A 21,590-nucleotide genomic window follows, 5' to 3' on the forward strand; every position below is an offset into this window, starting at 1 on the left:
TTTTGACATATTTTAGACGACATGCTATAGTATGACTTTTTATCATATTTTAGACGACATGCTAAAGTATGACTTTTTATTATATTTTAGACGACATGCTATAGAATGACTTTTTTATCATATTTTAGACGACATGCTATAGTATGACTTTTTGATCATATTTTAGACGACATGCTATAGTGTGACTTTTTATCATATTTTAGACGACATGCTAAAGTATGACTTTTTATTATATTTTAGACGACATGCTATAGTATGACTTTTTTATCATATTTTAGACGACATGCTATAGTATGACTTTTTTATCATATTTTAGACGACATGCTAAAGTATGACTTTTTATTATATTTTAGACGACATGCTATAGTATGACTTTTTGGTCATATTTTAGACGACATGCTAAAGTATGACTTTTTTGACATATTTTAGACGACATGCTATAGTATGACTTTTTATCATATTTTAGACGACATGCTAAAGTATGACTTTTTATTATATTTTAGACGACATGCTATAGTATGACTTTTTTATCATATTTTAGACGACATGCTATAGTATGACTTTTTGATCATATTTTAGACGACATGCTAAAGTATGACTTTTTTGACATATTTTAGACGACATGCTATAGTATGACTTTTTATCATATTTTAGACGACATGCTAAAGTATGACTTTTTATTATATTTTAGACGACATGCTATAGTATGACTTTTTTATCATATTTTAGACGACATGCTATAGTATGACTTTTTTATCATATTTTAGACGACATGCTATAGTATGACTTTTTGATCATATTTTAGACGACATGCTATAGTGTGACTTTTTATCATATTTTAGACGACATGCTAAAGTATGACTTTTTATTATATTTTAGACGACATGCTATAGTATGACTTTTTTATCATATTTTAGACGACATGCTATAGTATGACTTTTTTATCATATTTTAGACGACATGCTATAGTATGACTTTTTATTATATTTTTAGACGACATGCTATAGTATGACTTTTTATTATATTTTAGACGACATGCTAAAGTATGACTTTTTGGTCATATTTTAGACGACATACTATAGTATGACTTTTTATCATATTTTAGACGACATGCTAAAGTATGACTTTTTGTCATATTTTAGACGACATGCTATAGTATGACTTTTTGTCATATTTTAGACGACATGCTATAGTATGACTTTTTGTCATATTTTAGACGACATGCTATAGTATGACTTTTTGGTCATATTTTAGACGACATGCTATAGTATGACTTTTTGGTCATATTTTAGACGACATGCTATAGTATGACTTTTTGTCATATTTTAGACGACATGCTAAAGTATGACTTTTTGTCATATTTTAGACGACATGCTATAGTATGACTTTTTGTCATATTTTAGACGACATGCTATAGTATGACTTTTTGGTCATATTTTAGACGACATGCTATAGTATGACTTTTTGTCATATTTTAGACGACATGCTATAGTATGACTTTTTGTCATATTTTAGACGACATGCTAAAGTATGACTTTTTATCATATTTTAGACGAAATGCTATAGTATGACTTTTTTGTCATATTTTAGACGACATGCTAAAGTATGACTTTTTGGTCATATTTTAGACGACATGCTAAAGTATGACTTTTTGGTCATATTTTAGACGACATGCTAAAGTATGACTTTTTGATCATATTTTAGACGACATACTATAGAATGACTTTTTATTATATTTTAGACGACATGCTATAGTATGACTTTTTGGTCATATTTTAGACGACATGCTAAAGTATGACTTTTTGGTCATATTTTAGACGACATGCTAAAGTATGACTTTTTGGTCATATTTTAGACGACATGCTATAGAATGACTTTTTGATCATATTTTTAGACGACATGCTATAGTATGACTTTTTGTCATATTTTAGACGACATGCTAAAGTATGACTTTTTGGTCATATTTTTAGACGACATGCTAAAGTATGACTTTTTGATCATATTTTAGACGACATGCTAAAGTATGACTTTTTGGTCATATTTTAGACGACATGCTAAAGTATGACTTTTTGGTCATATTTTAGACGACATGCTAAAGTATGACTTTTTGATCATATTTTAGACGACATGCTAAAGTATGACTTTTTGGTCATATTTTAGACCGACATGCTAAAGTATGACTTTTTGATCATATTTTAGACGACATGCTATAGTATGACTTTTTGGTCATATTTTAGACGACATGCTAAAGTATGACTTTTTGGTCATATTTTAGACGACATGCTAAAGTATGACTTTTTGGTCATATTTTAGACGACATGCTATAGTATGACTTTTTGGTCATATTTTAGACGACATGCTAAAGTATGACTTTTTGATCATATTTTAGACGACATGCTATAGTATGACTTTTTGTCATATTTTAGACGACATGCTAAAGTATGACTTTTTGGTCATATTTTAGACGACATGCTAAAGTATGACTTTTTGATCATATTTTAGACGACATGCTATAGTATGACTTTTTGGTCATATTTTAGACGACATGCTAAAGTATGACTTTTTGGTCATATTTTAGACGACATGCTAAAGTATGACTTTTTGATCATATTTTAGACGACATGCTATAGTATGACTTTTGGTCATATTTTAGACGACATGCTATAGTATGACTTTTTGGTCATATTTTAGACGACATGCTATAGTATGACTTTTTGTCATATTTTATACGACATGCTATAGTATGACTTTTTGTCATATTTTAGACGACATGCTAAAGTATGACTTTTTGGTCATATTTTAGACGACATGCTATAGTATGACTTTTTGTCATATTTTATACGACATACTATAGTATGACTTTTTGTCATATTTTAGACGACATGCTAAAGTATGACTTTTTGGTCATATTTTAGACGACATGCTATAGTATGACTTTTTGTCATATTTTATACGACATGCTATAGTATGACTTTTTGTCATATTTTAGACGACATGCTAAAGTATGACTTTTTGGTCATATTTTAGACGACATGCTATAGTATGACTTTTTGGTCATATTTTAGACGACATGCTATAGTATGACTTTTTGATCATATTTTAGACGACATGCTATAGTATGACTTTTTGATCATATTTTAGACGACATGCTATAGCTTGACTTTTTGATCATATTTTAGACGACATACTATAGAATGACTTTTTATTATATTTTAGACGACATGCTATAGTATGACTTTTTGATCATATTTTAGACGACATACTATAGAATGACTTTTTATTATATTTTAGACGACATGCTATAGTATGACTTTTTGATCATATTTTAGACGACATACTATAGAATGACTTTTTATTATATTTTAGACGACATGCTAAAGTATGACTTTTTGGTCATATTTTAGACGACATACTATAGAAATGACTTTTTATTATATTTTAGACGACATGCTATAGTATGACTTTTTGTCATATTTTAGACGACATGCTATAGTATGACTTTTATCATATTTTAGACGACATGCTAAAGTATGACTTTTTGGTCATATTTTAGACGACATGCTATAGTATGACTTTTTGTCATATTTTAGACGACATGCTATAGTATGACTTTTTTATCATATTTTAGACGACATGCTATAGTATGACTTTTTGATCATATTTTAGACGACATGCTATAGTATGACTTTTTATTATATTTTAGACGACATGCTATAGTATGTTTTTGATCATATTTTAGACGACATACTATAGTATGACTTTTTGATCATATTTTCAGACGACATGCTATAGTATGACTTTTTGATCATATTTTAGACGACATGCTATAGTATGACTTTTTGATCATATTTTAGACGACATGCTATAGTATGACTTTTTGATCATATTTTAGACGACATGCTCTAGTATGACTTTTTGATCATATTTTAGACGACATGCTATAGTATGACTTTTTGATCATATTTTAGACGACATGCTATAGTATGACTTTTTGATCATATTTTAGACGACATGCTATAGTATGACTTTTTGATCATATTTTAGACGACATGCTATAGTATGACTTTTTGATCATATTTTAGACGACATGCTATAGTATGACTTTTTGATCATATTTTAGACGACATGCTCTAGTATGACTTTTTGATCATATTTTAGACGACATGCTATAGAATGACTTTTTATCATATTTTAGACGACATGCTATAGTATGACTTTTTGATCATATTTTAGACGACATGCTATAGTATGACTTTTTATTATATTTTAGACGACATGCTATAGTATGACTTTTTGATCATATTTTAGACGACATGCTATAGTATGACTTTTTTGTCATATTTTATACGACATGCTATAGTATGACTTTTTATTATATTTTAGACGACATGCTATAGTATGACTTTTTGATCATATTTTAGACGACATGCTATAGTATGACTTTTTTGATCATATTTTAGACGACATGCTATAGTATGACTTTTTTATCATATTTTATACGACATACTATAGTATGACTTTTTTATCGTATTTTAGACGACATGCTATAGTATGACTTTTTTATCATATTTTAGACGACATGCTATAGTATGACTTTTTATCATATTTTAGACGACATGCTATAGTATGACTTTTTATCATATTTTAGACGACATGCTATAGTATGACTTTTTTGTCATATTTTATACGACATGTTATAGTATGACTTTTTGATCATATTTTAGACGACATGCTATAGTATGACTTTTTTATCATATTTTAGACGACATGCTATAGTATGACTTTTTATCATATTTTAGACGACATGCTATAGTATGACTTTTTTATCATATTTTAGACGACATGCTATAGTATGACTTTTTTTGTCATATTTTATACGACATGTTATAGTATGACTTTTTGATCATATTTTAGACGACATGCTATAGTATGACTTTTTGATCATATTTTATACGACATGCTATAGTATGACTTTTTTGATCATATTTTAGACGACATGCTATAGTATGACTTTTTTATCATATTTTATACGACATACTATAGTATGACTTTTTTATCGTATTTTAGACGACATGCTATAGTATGACTTTTTTATCATATTTTATACGACATGCTATAGAATGACTTTTTATCATATTTTAGACGACATGCTATAGTATGACTTTTTTATCATATTTTAGACGACATGCTATAGTATGACTTTTTGATCATATTTTAGACGACATGCTATAGTATGACTTTTTGATCATATTTTATACGACATGCTATAGTATGACTTTTTGATCATATTTTATACTACATGCTATAGTATGACTTTTTTGTCATATTTTATACGACATGCTATAGTATGACTTTTTTATCATATTTTATACGACATGCTATAGAATGACTTTTTTGTCATATTTTATACGACATGCTATAGTATGACTTTTTATTATATTTTATACGACATGCTATAGTATGACTTTTTTTTATCATATTTTAGACGACATGCTATAGTATGACTTTTTTATCATATTTTATACGACATGCTATAGAATGACTTTTTATCATATTTTAGACGACATGCTATAGTATGACTTTTTTTATCATATTTTAGACGACATGCTATAGTATGACTTTTTTATCATATTTTAGACGACATGCTATAGTATGACTTTTTATCATATTTTAGACGACATGCTATAGTATGACTTTTTTTATCATATTTTATACGACATACTATAGTATGACTTTTTTATCGTATTTTAGACGACATGCTATAGTATGACTTTTTATCATATTTTATACAACATGCTATAGTATGACTTTTTATTATATTTTAGACGACATGCTATAGTATGAATTTTTATCATATTTTATACGACATGGCTATAGTATGACTTTTTTGACATATTTTAGACGACATGCTATAGTATGACTTTTTTATCATATTTTATACGACATGCTATAGAATGACTTTTTATCATATTTTAGACGACATGCTATAGTATGACTTTTTGATCATATTTTAGACGACATGCTATAGTATGACTTTTTTGTCATATTTTATACGACATGCTATAGTATGACTTTTTGATCATATTTTAGACGACATGCTATAGTATGACTTTTTGATCATATTTTAGACGACATGCTATAGTATGACTTTTTGATCATATTTTATACGACATGCTATAGTATGACTTTTTGATCATATTTTATACTACATGCTATAGTATGACTTTTTTGTCATATTTTATACGACATGCTATAGTATGACTTTTTGATCATATTTTAGACGACATGCTATAGTATGACTTTTTGATCATATTTTATACGACATGCTATAGTATGACTTTTTGATCATATTTTATTCTACATGCTATAGTATGACTTTTTGATCATATTTTAGACGACATGCTATAGTATGACTTTTTGATCATATTTTAGACGACATGCTATAGTATGACTTTTTGATCATATTTTATACGACATGCTATAGTATGACTTTTTATTATATTTTATACGACATGCTATAGTATGAATTTTTTTATCATATTTTAGACGACATGCTATAGTATGACTTTTTTATCATATTTTATACGACATGCTATAGAATGACTTTTTATCATATTTTAGATGACATGCTATAGTATGACTTTTTTTATCATATTTTAGACGACATGCTATAGTATGACTTTTTTATCATATTTTAGACGACATGCTATAGTATGACTTTTTATCATATTTTAGACGACATGCTATAGTATGACTTTTTTTATCATATTTTATACGACATACTATAGTATGACTTTTTTATCGTATTTTAGACGACATGCTATAGTATGACTTTTTATCATATTTTATACAACATGCTATAGTATGACTTTTTATTATATTTTAGACGACATGCTATAGTATGAATTTTTATCATATTTTATACGACATGCTATAGTATGACTTTTTTGACATATTTTAGACGACATGCTATAGTATGACTTTTTATTATATTTTAGACGACATGCTATAGTATGACTTTTTGATCATATTTTAGACGACATGCTATAGTATGACTTTTTTGTCATATTTTATACGACATGCTATAGTATGACTTTTTATTATATTTTAGACGACATGCTATAGTATGACTTTTTGATCATATTTTAGACGACATGCTATAGTATGACTTTTTTGATCATATTTTAGACGACATGCTATAGTATGACTTTTTTATCATATTTTATACGACATACTATAGTATGACTTTTTTATCGTATTTTAGACGACATGCTATAGTATGACTTTTTTATCATATTTTATACGACATACTATAGTATGACTTTTTTATCGTATTTTAGACGACATGCTATAGTATGACTTTTTGATCATATTTTAGAAGACATGCTATAGTATGACTTTTTGATCATATTTTAGACGACATGCTATAGTATGACTTTTTGATCATATTTTATACGACATGCTATAGTATGACTTTTTGATCATATTTTATACGACATGCTATAGTATGACTTTTTTGTCATATTTTATACGACATGCTATAGTATGACTTTTTTATCATATTTTATACGACATGCTATAGAATGACTTTTTTGTCATATTTTATACGACATGCTATAGTATGACTTTTTATTATATTTTATACGACATGCTATAGTATGACTTTTTATTATATTTTAGACGACATGCTATAGTATGACTTTTTGATCATATTTTAGACGACATGCTATAGTCTGACTTTTTGATCATATTTTAGACGACATGCTATAGTATGACTTTTTGGTCATATTTTATACGACATGCTATAGTATGACTTTTTATTATATTTTATACGACATGCTATAGTATGACTTTTTATTATATTTTAGACGACATGCTATAGTATGACTTTTTGGTCATATTTTAGACGACATGTTATAGTATGAGTTTTTATCATATTTTAGACGACATGCTATAGTATGACTTTTTATCATATTTTAGACGACATGCTATATTATGACTTTTTGATCATATTTTAGACGACATGCTATAGTATGACTTTTTGGTCATATTTTAGACGACATGCTAAAGTATGACTTTTTGATCATATTTTAGACGACATGCTATAGTATGACTTTTTATCATATTTTAGACGACATGCTATAGTATGACTTTTTGGTCATATTTTAGACGACATGCTAAAGTATGACTTTTTGATCATATTTTAGACGACATGCTATAGTATGACTTTTTGATCATATTTCAGACGACATGCTATAGTATGACTTTTTGATCATATTTTAGACGACATGTTATAGTATGAGTTTTTATCATATTTTAGACGACATGCTATAGTATGACTTTTTATCATATTTTAGACGACATGCTATATTATGACTTTTTGATCATATTTTAGACGACATGCTATAGTATGACTTTTTGATCATATTTCAGACGACATGCTATAGTATGACTTTTTGATCATATTTTAGACGACATGCTATAGTATGACTTTTTATCATATTTTAGACGACATGCTATAGTATGACTTTTTATCATATTTTAGACGACATGCTATAGTATGACTTTTTATCATATTTCAGACGACATGCTATAGTATGACTTTTTGATCATATTTTAGACGACATGCTATAGTATGACTTTTTGATCATATTTTAGACGACATGCTATAGTATGACTTTTTGGTCATATTTTAGACGACATGCTAAAGTATGACTTTTTGATCATATTTTAGACGACATGCTATAGTATGACTTGATCATATTTCAGACGACATGCTATAGTATGACTTTTTGATCATATTTTAGACGACATGTTATAGTATGAGTTTTTATCATATTTTAGACGACATGCTATAGTATGACTTTTTATCATATTTTAGACGACATGCTATATTATGACTTTTTGATCATATTTTAGACGACATGCTATAGTATGACTTTTTGATCATATTTCAGACGACATGCTATAGTATGACTTTTTGATCATATTTTAGACGACATGCTATAGTATGACTTTTTATCATATTTTAGACGACATGCTATAGTATGACTTTTTATCATATTTTAGACGACATGCTATAGTATGACTTTTTATCATATTTCAGACGACATGCTATAGTATGACTTTTTGATCATATTTTAGACGACATGCTATAGTATGACTTTTTGATCATATTTTAGACGACATGCTATAGTATGACTTTTTGGTCATATTTTAGACGACATGCTAAAGTATGACTTTTTGATCATATTTTAGACGACATGCTATAGTATGACTTTTTATCATATTTTAGACGACATGCTATAGTATGACTTTTTATCATATTTCAGACGACATGCTATAGTATGACTTTTTGATCATATTTTAGACGACATGCTATAGTATGACTTTTTGATCATATTTTAGACGACATGCTATAGTATGACTTTTTGGTCATATTTTAGACGACATGCTAAAGTATGACTTTTTGATAATATTTTAGACGACATGCTATAGTATGACTTTTTATCATATTTTAGACGACATGCTATAGTATGACTTTTTGGTCATATTTTAGACGACATGCTAAAGTATGACTTTTTGATCATATTTTAGACGACATGCTATAGTATGACTTTTTGATCATATTTCAGACGACATGCTATAGTATGACTTTTTGATCATATTTTAGACGACATGCTATAGTATGACTTTTTATCATATTTTAGACGACATGCTATAGTATGACTTTTTATCATATTTTAGACGACATGCTATAGTATGACTTTTTTGACATATTTTAGACGACATGCTATAGTATGACTTTTTGATCATATTTTAGACGACATGCTAAAGTATGACTTTTTGATCATATTTTAGACGACATGCTATAGTATGACTTTTTGATCATATTTCAGACGACATGCTATAGTATGACTTTTTGATCATATTTTAGACGACATGCTATAGTATGACTTTTTGATCATATTTCAGACGACATGCTAAAGTATGACTTTTTATCATATTTTAGACGACATACTATAGAATGACTTTTTATCATATTTTAGACGACATGCTATAGTATGACTTTTTATTATATTTTAGACGACATGCTATAGTATGACTTTTTATCATATTTTAGACGACATGCTAAAGTATGACTTTTTATTATATTTTAGATGACATGCTAAAGTATGACTTTTTATTATATTTTAGACGACATGCTAAAGTATGACTTTTTATTATATTTTAGACGACATGCTATATTATGACTTTTTATCATATTTTAGACGACATGCTATAGTATGACTTTTTTATTATATTTTAGACGACATGCTATATTATGACTTTTTTATCATATTTTAGACGACATGCTATAGTATGACTTTTTATCATATTTTAGACGACATGCTATAGTATGACTTTTTTATTATATTTTAGACGACATGCTATATTATGACTTTTTTATCATATTTTAGACGACATGCTATAGTATGACTTTTTATCATATTTTAGACGACATGCTATATTATGACTTTTTTATCATATTTTAGACGACATGCTATAGTATGACTTTTTATCATATTTTAGACGACATGCTAAAGTATGACTTTTTATTATATTTTAGACGACATGCTAAAGTATGACTTTTTATTATATTTTAGACGACATGCTATATTATGACTTTTTATCATATTTTAGACGACATGCTAAAGTATGACTTTTTATTATATTTTAGACGACATGCTAAAGTATGACTTTTTATTATATTTTAGACGACATGCTATATTATGACTTTTTTATCATATTTTAGACGACATGCTATAGTATGACTTTTTATCATATTTTAGACGACATGCTAAAGTATGACTTTTTATCATATTTTAGACGACATGCTAAAGTATGACTTTTTATCATATTTTAGACGACATGCTAAAGTATGACTTTTTATTATATTTTAGATGACATGCTAAAGTATGACTTTTTATTATATTTTAGATGACATACTATAGTATGACTTTTTATCATATTTTAGACGACATACTATAGTATGACTTTTTATTATATTTTAGACGACATGCTAAAGTATGACTTTTTTATCATATTTTAGATGACATGCTATATTATGACTTTTTATCATATTTTAGACGACATACTATAGTATGACTTTTTATTATATTTTAGACGACATGCTAAAGTATGACTTTTTATCATATTTTAGACGACATACTATAGTATGACTTTTTATTATATTTTAGACGACATGCTAAAGTATGACTTTTTATCATATTTTAGACGACATGCTAAAGTATGACTTTTTATTATATTTTAGATGACATGCTATATTATGACTTTTTATCATATTTTAGACGACATGCTATAGTATGACTTTTTATTATATTTTAGACGACATGCTAAAGTATGACTTTTTTATCATATTTTAGACGACATGCTATAGTATGACTTTTTGGTATATTTTAGATGACATGCTAAAGTATGACTTTTTATCATATTTTAGACGACATGCTAAAGTATGACTTTTTGTCATATTTTAGACGACATGCTATAGTATGACTTTTTTATCATATTTTAGACGACATGCTATAGTATGACTTTTTATCATATTTTAGACGACATGCTATAGTATGACTTTTTGATCATATTTTAGACGACATGCTATAGTATGACTTTTTGATCATATTTTAGACGACATGCTAAAGTATGACTTTTTGATCATATTTTAGACGACATGCTATAGTATGACTTTTTGATCATATTTTAGACGACATGCTATAGTATGACTTTTTGATCATATTTTAGACGACATGCTATAGTATGACTTTTTTATCATATTTTAGACGACATGCTATAGTATGACTTTTTATCATATTTTAGACGACATGCTATAGTATGACTTTTTTATCATATTTTAGACGACATGCTATAGTATGACTTTTTGATCATATTTTAGACGACATGCTATAGTATGACTTTTTGGTCATATTTTAGACGACATGCTAAAGTATGACTTTTTGATCATATTTCAGACGACATACTATAGTATGACTTTTTTTATCATATTTTAGACGACATGCTATAGTATGACTTTTTATCATATTTTAGACGACATGCTAAAGTATGACTTTTTGGTCATATTTTAGACGACATGCTAAAGTATGACTTTTTGATCATATTTTAGACGACATGCTATAGTATGACTTTTTTGACATATTTTAGACGACATGCTATAGTATGACTTTTTTATCATATTTTAGACGACATGCTATAGTATGACTTTTTATCATATTTTTAGACGACATGCTAAAGTATGACTTTTTGGTCATATTTTAGACGACATGCTAAAGTATGACTTTTTGATCATATTTTAGACGACATGCTATAGTATGACTTTTTTGACATATTTTAGACGACATGCTATAGTATGACTTTTTTATCATATTTTAGACGACATGCTATAGTATGACTTTTTATCATATTTTAGACGACATGCTAAAGTATGACTTTTTGGTCATATTTTAGACGACATGCTAAAGTATGACTTTTTGATCATATTTTAGACGACATGCTATAGTATGACTTTTTTGACATATTTTAGACGACATGCTATAGTATGACTTTTTATCATATTTTAGACGACATGCTAAAGTATGACTTTTTGGTCATATTTTAGACGACATGCTATAGTATGACTTTTTTATCATATTTTAGACGACATACTATAGAATGACTTTTTATCATATTTTAGACGACATGCTAAAGTATGACTTTTTGGTCATATTTTAGACGACATGCTAAAGTATGACTTTTTGATCATATTTTAGACGACATGCTATAGTATGACTTTTTTGACATATTTTAGACGACATGCTATAGTATGACTTTTTTATCATATTTTAGACGACATGCTATAGTATGACTTTTTATCATATTTTAGACGACATGCTAAAGTATGACTTTTTGGTCATATTTTAGACGACATGCTAAAGTATGACTTTTTGGTCATATTTTAGACGACATGCTAAAGTATGACTTTTTATCATATTTTAGACGACATGCTAAAGTATGACTTTTTTATTATATTTTAGATGACATGCTAAAGTATGACTTTTTATCATATTTTAGACGACATGCTAAAGTATGACTTTTTATTATATTTTAGACGACATGCTATAGTATGACTTTTTATCATATTTTAGACGACATGCTAAAGTATGACTTTTTTGTCATATTTTAGACGACATGCTATAGTATGACTTTTTTATCATATTTTAGACGACATGCTATAGTATGACTTTTTTATCATATTTTAGACGACATGCTATAGTATGACTTTTTATCATATTTTAGACGACATGCTATAGTATGACTTTTTTATCATATTTTAGACGAAATGCTATAGTATGACTTTTTATCATATTTTAGACGACATGCTAAAGTATGACTTTTTGGTCATATTTTAGACGACATGCTAAAGTATGACTTTTTGGTCATATTTTATACGACATGCTATAGTATGACTTTTTTGACATATTTTAGACGACATGCTATAGTATGACTTTTTGGTCATATTTTAGACGACATGCTAAAGTATGACTTTTTGGTCATATTTTATACGACATGCTATAGTATGACTTTTTTGACATATTTTAGACGACATGCTATAGTATGACTTTTTGGTCATATTTTATACGACATGCTATAGTATGACTTTTTTGACATATTTTAGACGACATGCTATAGTATGACTTTTTGGTCATATTTTATACGACATGCTATAGTATGACTTTTTTGTCATATTTTAGACGACATGTTATAGTATGACTTTTTGGTCATATTTTAGACGACATGCTAAAGTATGACTTTTTTGTCATATTTTAGACGACATGCTATAGTATGACTTTTTTAGTCATATTTTAGACGACATGCTATAGTATGACTTTTTGGTCATATTTTAGACGACATGCTAAAGTATGACTTTTTGGTCATATTTTATACGACATGCTATAGTATGACTTTTTTGACATATTTTAGACGACATGCTATAGTATGACTTTTTTGTCATATTTTAGACGACATGTTATAGTATGACTTTTTGGTCATATTTTAGACGACATGCTAAAGTATGACTTTTTTGTCATATTTTAGACGACATGCTATAGTATGACTTTTTTGACATATTTTAGACGACATGCTATAGTATGACTTTTTTGTCATATTTTAGACGACATGTTATAGTATGACTTTTTGGTCATATTTTAGACGACATGCTATAGTATGACTTTTTGGTCATATTTTAGACGACATGCTAAAGTATGACTTTTTGGTCATATTTTAGACGACATGCTATAGTATGACTTTTTTGTCATATTTTAGACGACATGCTAAAGTATGACTTTTTTGTCATATTTTAGACGACATGTTATAGTATGACTTTTTATCATATTTTAGACGACATGCTATAGTATGACTTTTTTATCATATTTTAGACGACATGCTATAGTATGACTTTTTATCATATTTTAGACGACATGCTAAAGTATGACTTTTTATCATATTTTAGACGACATGCTATAGTATGACTTTTTTATCATATTTTAGACGACATGTTATAGTATGACTTTTTGGTCATATTTTAGACGACATGCTAAAGTATGACTTTTTTGTCATATTTTAGACGACATGCTATAGTATGACTTTTTATCATATTTTAGACGACATGCTATAGTATGACTTTTTTATCATATTTTAGACGACATGCTATAGTATGACTTTTTATCATATTTTAGACGACATGCTATAGTATGACTTTTTATCATATTTTAGACGACATGCTATAGTATGACTTTTTGATCATATTTTAGACGACATGCTATAGTATGACTTTTTTGTCATATTTTAGACGACATGTTATAGTATGACTTTTTGGTCATATTTTAGACGACATGCTATAGTATGACTTTTTTGTCATATTTTAGACGACATGTTATAGTATGACTTTTTGGTCATATTTTAGACGACATGCTAAAGTATGACTTTTTATTATATTTTAGATGACATGCTAAAGTATGACTTTTTATCATATTTTAGACGACATGCTAAAGTATGACTTTTTATTATATTTTAGACGACATGCTATAGTATGACTTTTTGATCATATTTTAGATGACATGCTCTAGTATGACTTTTTATCATATTTTAGACGACATGCTAAAGTATGACTTTTTTGTCATATTTTAGACGACATGCTATAGTATGACTTTTTTATCATATTTTAGACGACATGCTATAGTATGACTTTTTTTATCATATTTTAGACGACATGCTAAAGTATGACTTTTTTGTCATATTTTAGACGACATGCTATAGTATGACTTTTTTATCATATTTTAGACGACATGCTATAGTATGACTTTTTTATCATATTTTAGACGACATGCTATAGTATGACTTTTTATCATATTTTAGACGACATGCTATAGTATGACTTTTTTATCATATTTTAGACGAAATGCTATAGTATGACTTTTTATCATATTTTAGACGACATGCTAAAGTATGACTTTTTGGTCATATTTTAGACGACATGCTAAAGTATGACTTTTTGGTCATATTTTATACGACATGCTATAGTATGACTTTTTTGACATATTTTAGACGACATGCTATAGTATGACTTTTTTGTCATATTTTAGACGACATGTTATAGTATGACTTTTTGGTCATATTTTAGACGACATGCTAAAGTATGACTTTTTTGTCATATTTTAGACGACATGCTATAGTATGACTTTTTTGACATATTTTAGACGACATGCTATAGTATGACTTTTTTGTCATATTTTAGACGACATGTTATAGTATGACTTTTTGGTCATATTTTAGACGACATGCTAAAGTATGACTTTTTGGTCATATTTTAGACGACATGCTATAGTATGACTTTTTTGTCATATTTTAGACGACATGCTAAAGTATGACTTTTTTGTCATATTTTAGACGACATGCTAAAGTATGACTTTTTGGTCATATTTTAGACGACATGCTATAGTATGACTTTTTTGTCATATTTTAGACGACATGCTATAGTATGACTTTTTTGTCATATTTTAGACGACATGTTATAGTATGACTTTTTGGTCATATTTTAGACGACATGCTAAAGTATGACTTTTTGGTCATATTTTAGACGACATGCTAAAGTATGACTTTTTTGTCATATTTTAGACGACATGCTAAAGTATGACTTTTTGGTCATATTTTAGACGACATGCTATAGTATGACTTTTTTGTCATATTTTAGACGACATGCTAAAGTATGACTTTTTTGTCATATTTTAGACGACATGTTATAGTATGACTTTTTATCATATTTTAGACGACATGCTATAGTATGACTTTTTTATCATATTTTAGACGACATGCTATAGTATGACTTTTTATCATATTTTAGACGACATGCTAAAGTATGACTTTTTATCATATTTTAGACGACATGCTATAGTATGACTTTTTTATCATATTTTAGACGACATGTTATAGTATGACTTTTTGGTCATATTTTAGACGACATGCTAAAGTATGACTTTTTTGTCATATTTTAGACGACATGCTATAGTATGACTTTTTATCATATTTTAGACGACATGCTATAGTATGACTTTTTTATCATATTTTAGACGACATGCTATAGTATGACTTTTTATCATATTTTAGACGACATGCTATAGTATGACTTTTTATCATATTTTAGACGACATGCTATAGTATGACTTTTTGATCATATTTTAGACGACATGCTATAGTATGACTTTTTTGTCATATTTTAGACGACATGTTATAGTATGACTTTTTGGTCATATTTTAGACGACATGCTATAGTATGACTTTTTGTCATATTTTAGACGACATGTTATAGTATGACTTTTTGGTCATATTTTAGACGACATGCTATAGTATGACTTTTTTATCATATTTTAGACGACATGTTATAGTATGACTTTTTGGTCATATTTTAGACGACATGCTAAAGTATGACTTTTTATTATATTTTAGACGACATGCTATAGTATGACTTTTTGGTCATATTTTATACGACATGCTATAGTATGACTTTTTATCATATTTTAGACGACATGCTATAGTATGACTTTTTTGTCATATTTTAGACGACATGTTATAGTATGACTTTTTGGTCATATTTTAGACGACATGCTATAGTATGACTTTTTTATCATATTTTAGACGACATGTTATAGTATGACTTTTTGGTCATATTTTAGACGACATGCTAAAGTATGACTTTTTATTATATTTTAGACGACATGCTATAGTATGACTTTTTGGTCATATTTTATACGACATGCTATAGTATGACTTTTTATCATATTTTAGACGACATGCTATAGTATGACTTTTTATCATATTTTAGACGACATGCTATAGTATGACTTTTTGATCATATTTTAGACGACATGCTATAGTATGACTTTTTTGTCATATTTTAGACGACATGTTATAGTATGACTTTTTGGTCATATTTTAGACGACATGCTATAGTATGACTTTTTTGTCATATTTTAGACGACATGTTATAGTATGACTTTTTGGTCATATTTTAGACGACATGCTATAGTATGACTTTTTTATCATATTTTAGACGACATGTTATAGTATGACTTTTTGGTCATATTTTAGACGACATGCTAAAGTATGACTTTTTATTATATTTTAGACGACATGCTATAGTATGACTTTTTGGTCATATTTTATACGACATGCTATAGTATGACTTTTTTGACATATTTTAGACGACATGCTATAGTATGACTTTTTATCATATTTTAGACGACATGCTAAAGTATGACTTTTTATTATATTTTAGACGACATGCTATAGTATGACTTTTTTGTCATATTTTAGACGACATGCTAAAGTATGACTTTTTATTATATTTTAGACGACATGCTATAGTATGACTTTTTTGTCATATTTTAGACGACATGCTAAAGTATGACTTTTTATTATATTTTAGACGACATGCTATAGTATGACTTTTTTGTCATATTTTAGACGACATGCTAAAGTATGACTTTTTATTATATTTTAGACGACATGCTATAGTATGACTTTTTTGTCATATTTTAGACGACATGCTAAAGTATGACTTTTTATCATATTTTAGACGACATGCTATAGTATGACTTTTTTGTCATATTTTAGACGACATGTTATAGTATGACTTTTTGGTCATATTTTAGACGACATGCTATAGTATGACTTTTTGGTCATATTTTAGACGACATGCTAAAGTATGACTTTTTATTATATTTTAGACGACATGCTATAGTATGACTTTTTGGTCATATTTTATACGACATGCTATAGTATGACTTTTTTGACATATTTTAGACGACATGCTATAGTATGACTTTTTATCATATTTTAGACGACATGCTAAAGTATGACTTTTTATTATATTTTAGACGACATGCTAAAGTATGACTTTTTTATTATATTTTAGACGACATGCTATAGTATGACTTTTTTGACATATTTTAGACGACATGCTATAGTATGACTTTTTGATCATATTTTAGACGACATGCTAAAGTATGACTTTTTTGACATATTTTAGACGACATGCTATAGTATGACTTTTTATCATATTTTAGACGACTTGCTAAAGTATGACTTTTTATTATATTTTAGACGACATGCTAAAGTATGACTTTTTTATCATATTTTAGACGACATGCTATAGTATGACTTTTTGATCATATTTTAGACGACATGCTATAGTGTGACTTTTTATCATATTTTAGACGACATGCTAAAGTATGACTTTTTATCATATTTTAGACGACATGCTAAAGTATGACTTTTTATTATATTTTAGACGACATGCTATAGTATGACTTTTTTATCATATTTTAGACGACATGCTATAGAATGACTTTTTTATCATATTTTAGACGACATGCTATAGTATGACTTTTTGATCATATTTTAGACGACATGCTATAGTGTGACTTTTTGGTCATATTTTAGACGACATGCTATAGTATGACTTTTTGATCATATTTTAGACGACATGCTATAGTATGACTTTTTATTATATTTTAGACGACATGCTATAGAATGACTTTTTGATCATATTTTAGACGACATGCTATAGTATGACTTTTTATTATATTTTAGACGACATGCTATAGTATGACTTTTTGATCATATTTTAGACGACATGCTATAGTGTGACTTTTTGATCATATTTTAGACGACATGCTATAGTATGACTTTTTGATCATATTTTAGACGACATGCTATAGTGTGACTTTTTGGTCATATTTTAGACGACATGCTATAGTATGACTTTTTGGTCATATTTTAGACGACATGCTATAGAATGACTTTTTAATCATATTTTAGACGACATGCTATAGTATGACTTTTTATTATATTTTAGACGACATGCTATAGTATGACTTTTTTATCATATTTTAGACGACATGCTATAGTATGACTTTTTTATCATATTTTAGACGACATGCTAAAGTATGACTTTTTATTATATTTAGACGACATGCTATAGTATGACTTTTTGGTCATATTTTAGACGACATGCTAAAGTATGACTTTTTTGACATATTTTAGACGACATGCTATAGTATGACTTTTTATCATATTTTAGACGACATGCTAAAGTATGACTTTTTATTATATTTTAGACGACATGCTATAGTATGACTTTTTTATCATATTTTAGACGACATGCTATAGTATGACTTTTTTATCATATTTTAGACGACATGCTATAGTATGACTTTTTGATCATATTTTAGACGACATGCTATAGTGTGACTTTTTATCATATTTTAGACGACATGCTATAGTATGACTTTTTTATCATATTTTAGACGACATGCTATAGTATGACTTTTTATTATATTTTAGACGACATACTAAAGTATGACTTTTTATTATATTTTAGACGACATGCTATAGTATGACTTTTTTGTCATATTTTAGACGACATGCTATAGTATGACTTTTTTGACATATTTTAGACGACATGCTATAGTATGACTTTTTTGTCATATTTTAGACGACATGTTATAGTATGACTTTTTGGTCATATTTTAGACGACATGCTAAAGTATGACTTTTTGGTCATATTTTAGACGACATGCTATAGTATGACTTTTTTGTCATATTTTAGACGACATGCTAAAGTATGACTTTTTTGTCATATTTTAGACGACATGCTAAAGTATGACTTTTTGGTCATATTTTAGACGACATGCTATAGTATGACTTTTTTGTCATATTTTAGACGACATGCTATAGTATGACTTTTTTGTCATATTTTAGACGACATGTTATAGTATGACTTTTTGGTCATATTTTAGACGACATGCTAAAGTATGACTTTTTGGTCATATTTTAGACGACATGCTAAAGTATGACTTTTTTGTCATATTTTAGACGACATGCTAAAGTATGACTTTTTGGTCATATTTTAGACGACATGCTATAGTATGACTTTTTTGTCATATTTTAGACGACATGCTATAGTATGACTTTTTATCATATTTTAGACGACATGCTAAAGTATGACTTTTTATCATATTTTAGACGACATGCTATAGTATGACTTTTTTATCATATTTTAGACGACATGTTATAGTATGACTTTTTGGTCATATTTTAGACGACATGCTAAAGTATGACTTTTTGGTCATATTTTAGACGACATGCTATAGTATGACTTTTTATCATATTTTAGACGACATGCTATAGTATGACTTTTTTATCATATTTTAGACGACATGTTATAGTATGACTTTTTATCATATTTTAGACGACATGCTATAGTATGACTTTTTTATCATATTTTAGACGACATGCTATAGTATGACTTTTTATCATATTTTAGACGACATGCTAAAGTATGACTTTTTATCATATTTTAAGACGACATGCTATAGTATGACTTTTTTATCATATTTTAGACGACATGTTATAGTATGACTTTTTGGTCATATTTTAGACGACATGCTAAAGTATGACTTTTTGGTCATATTTTAGACGACATGCTATAGTATGACTTTTTATCATATTTTAGACGACATGCTATAGTATGACTTTTTTATCATATTTTAGACGACATGCTATAGTATGACTTTTTATCATATTTTAGACGACATGCTATAGTATGACTTTTTATCATATTTTAGACGACATGCTATAGTATGACTTTTTGATCATATTTTAGACGACATGCTATAGTATGACTTTTTTGTCATATTTTAGACGACATGTTATAGTATGACTTTTTGGTCATATTTTAGACGACATGCTATAGTATGACTTTTTTGTCATATTTTAGACGACATGTTATAGTATGACTTTTTGGTCATATTTTAGACGACATGCTATAGTATGACTTTTTTATCATATTTTAGACGACATGTTATAGTATGACTTTTTGGTCATATTTTAGACGACATGCTAAAGTATGACTTTTTATTATATTTTAGACGACATGCTATAGTATGACTTTTTGGTCATATTTTATACGACATGCTATA

Source organism: Embiotoca jacksoni, unplaced genomic scaffold, assembly GCF_022577435.1.
Source record: "Embiotoca jacksoni isolate LCO1_2020_lvr unplaced genomic scaffold, fEmbJac1.0.p SCAF_57, whole genome shotgun sequence".
In the NCBI taxonomy this organism is placed as follows: domain Eukaryota; kingdom Metazoa; phylum Chordata; class Actinopteri; family Embiotocidae; genus Embiotoca; species Embiotoca jacksoni.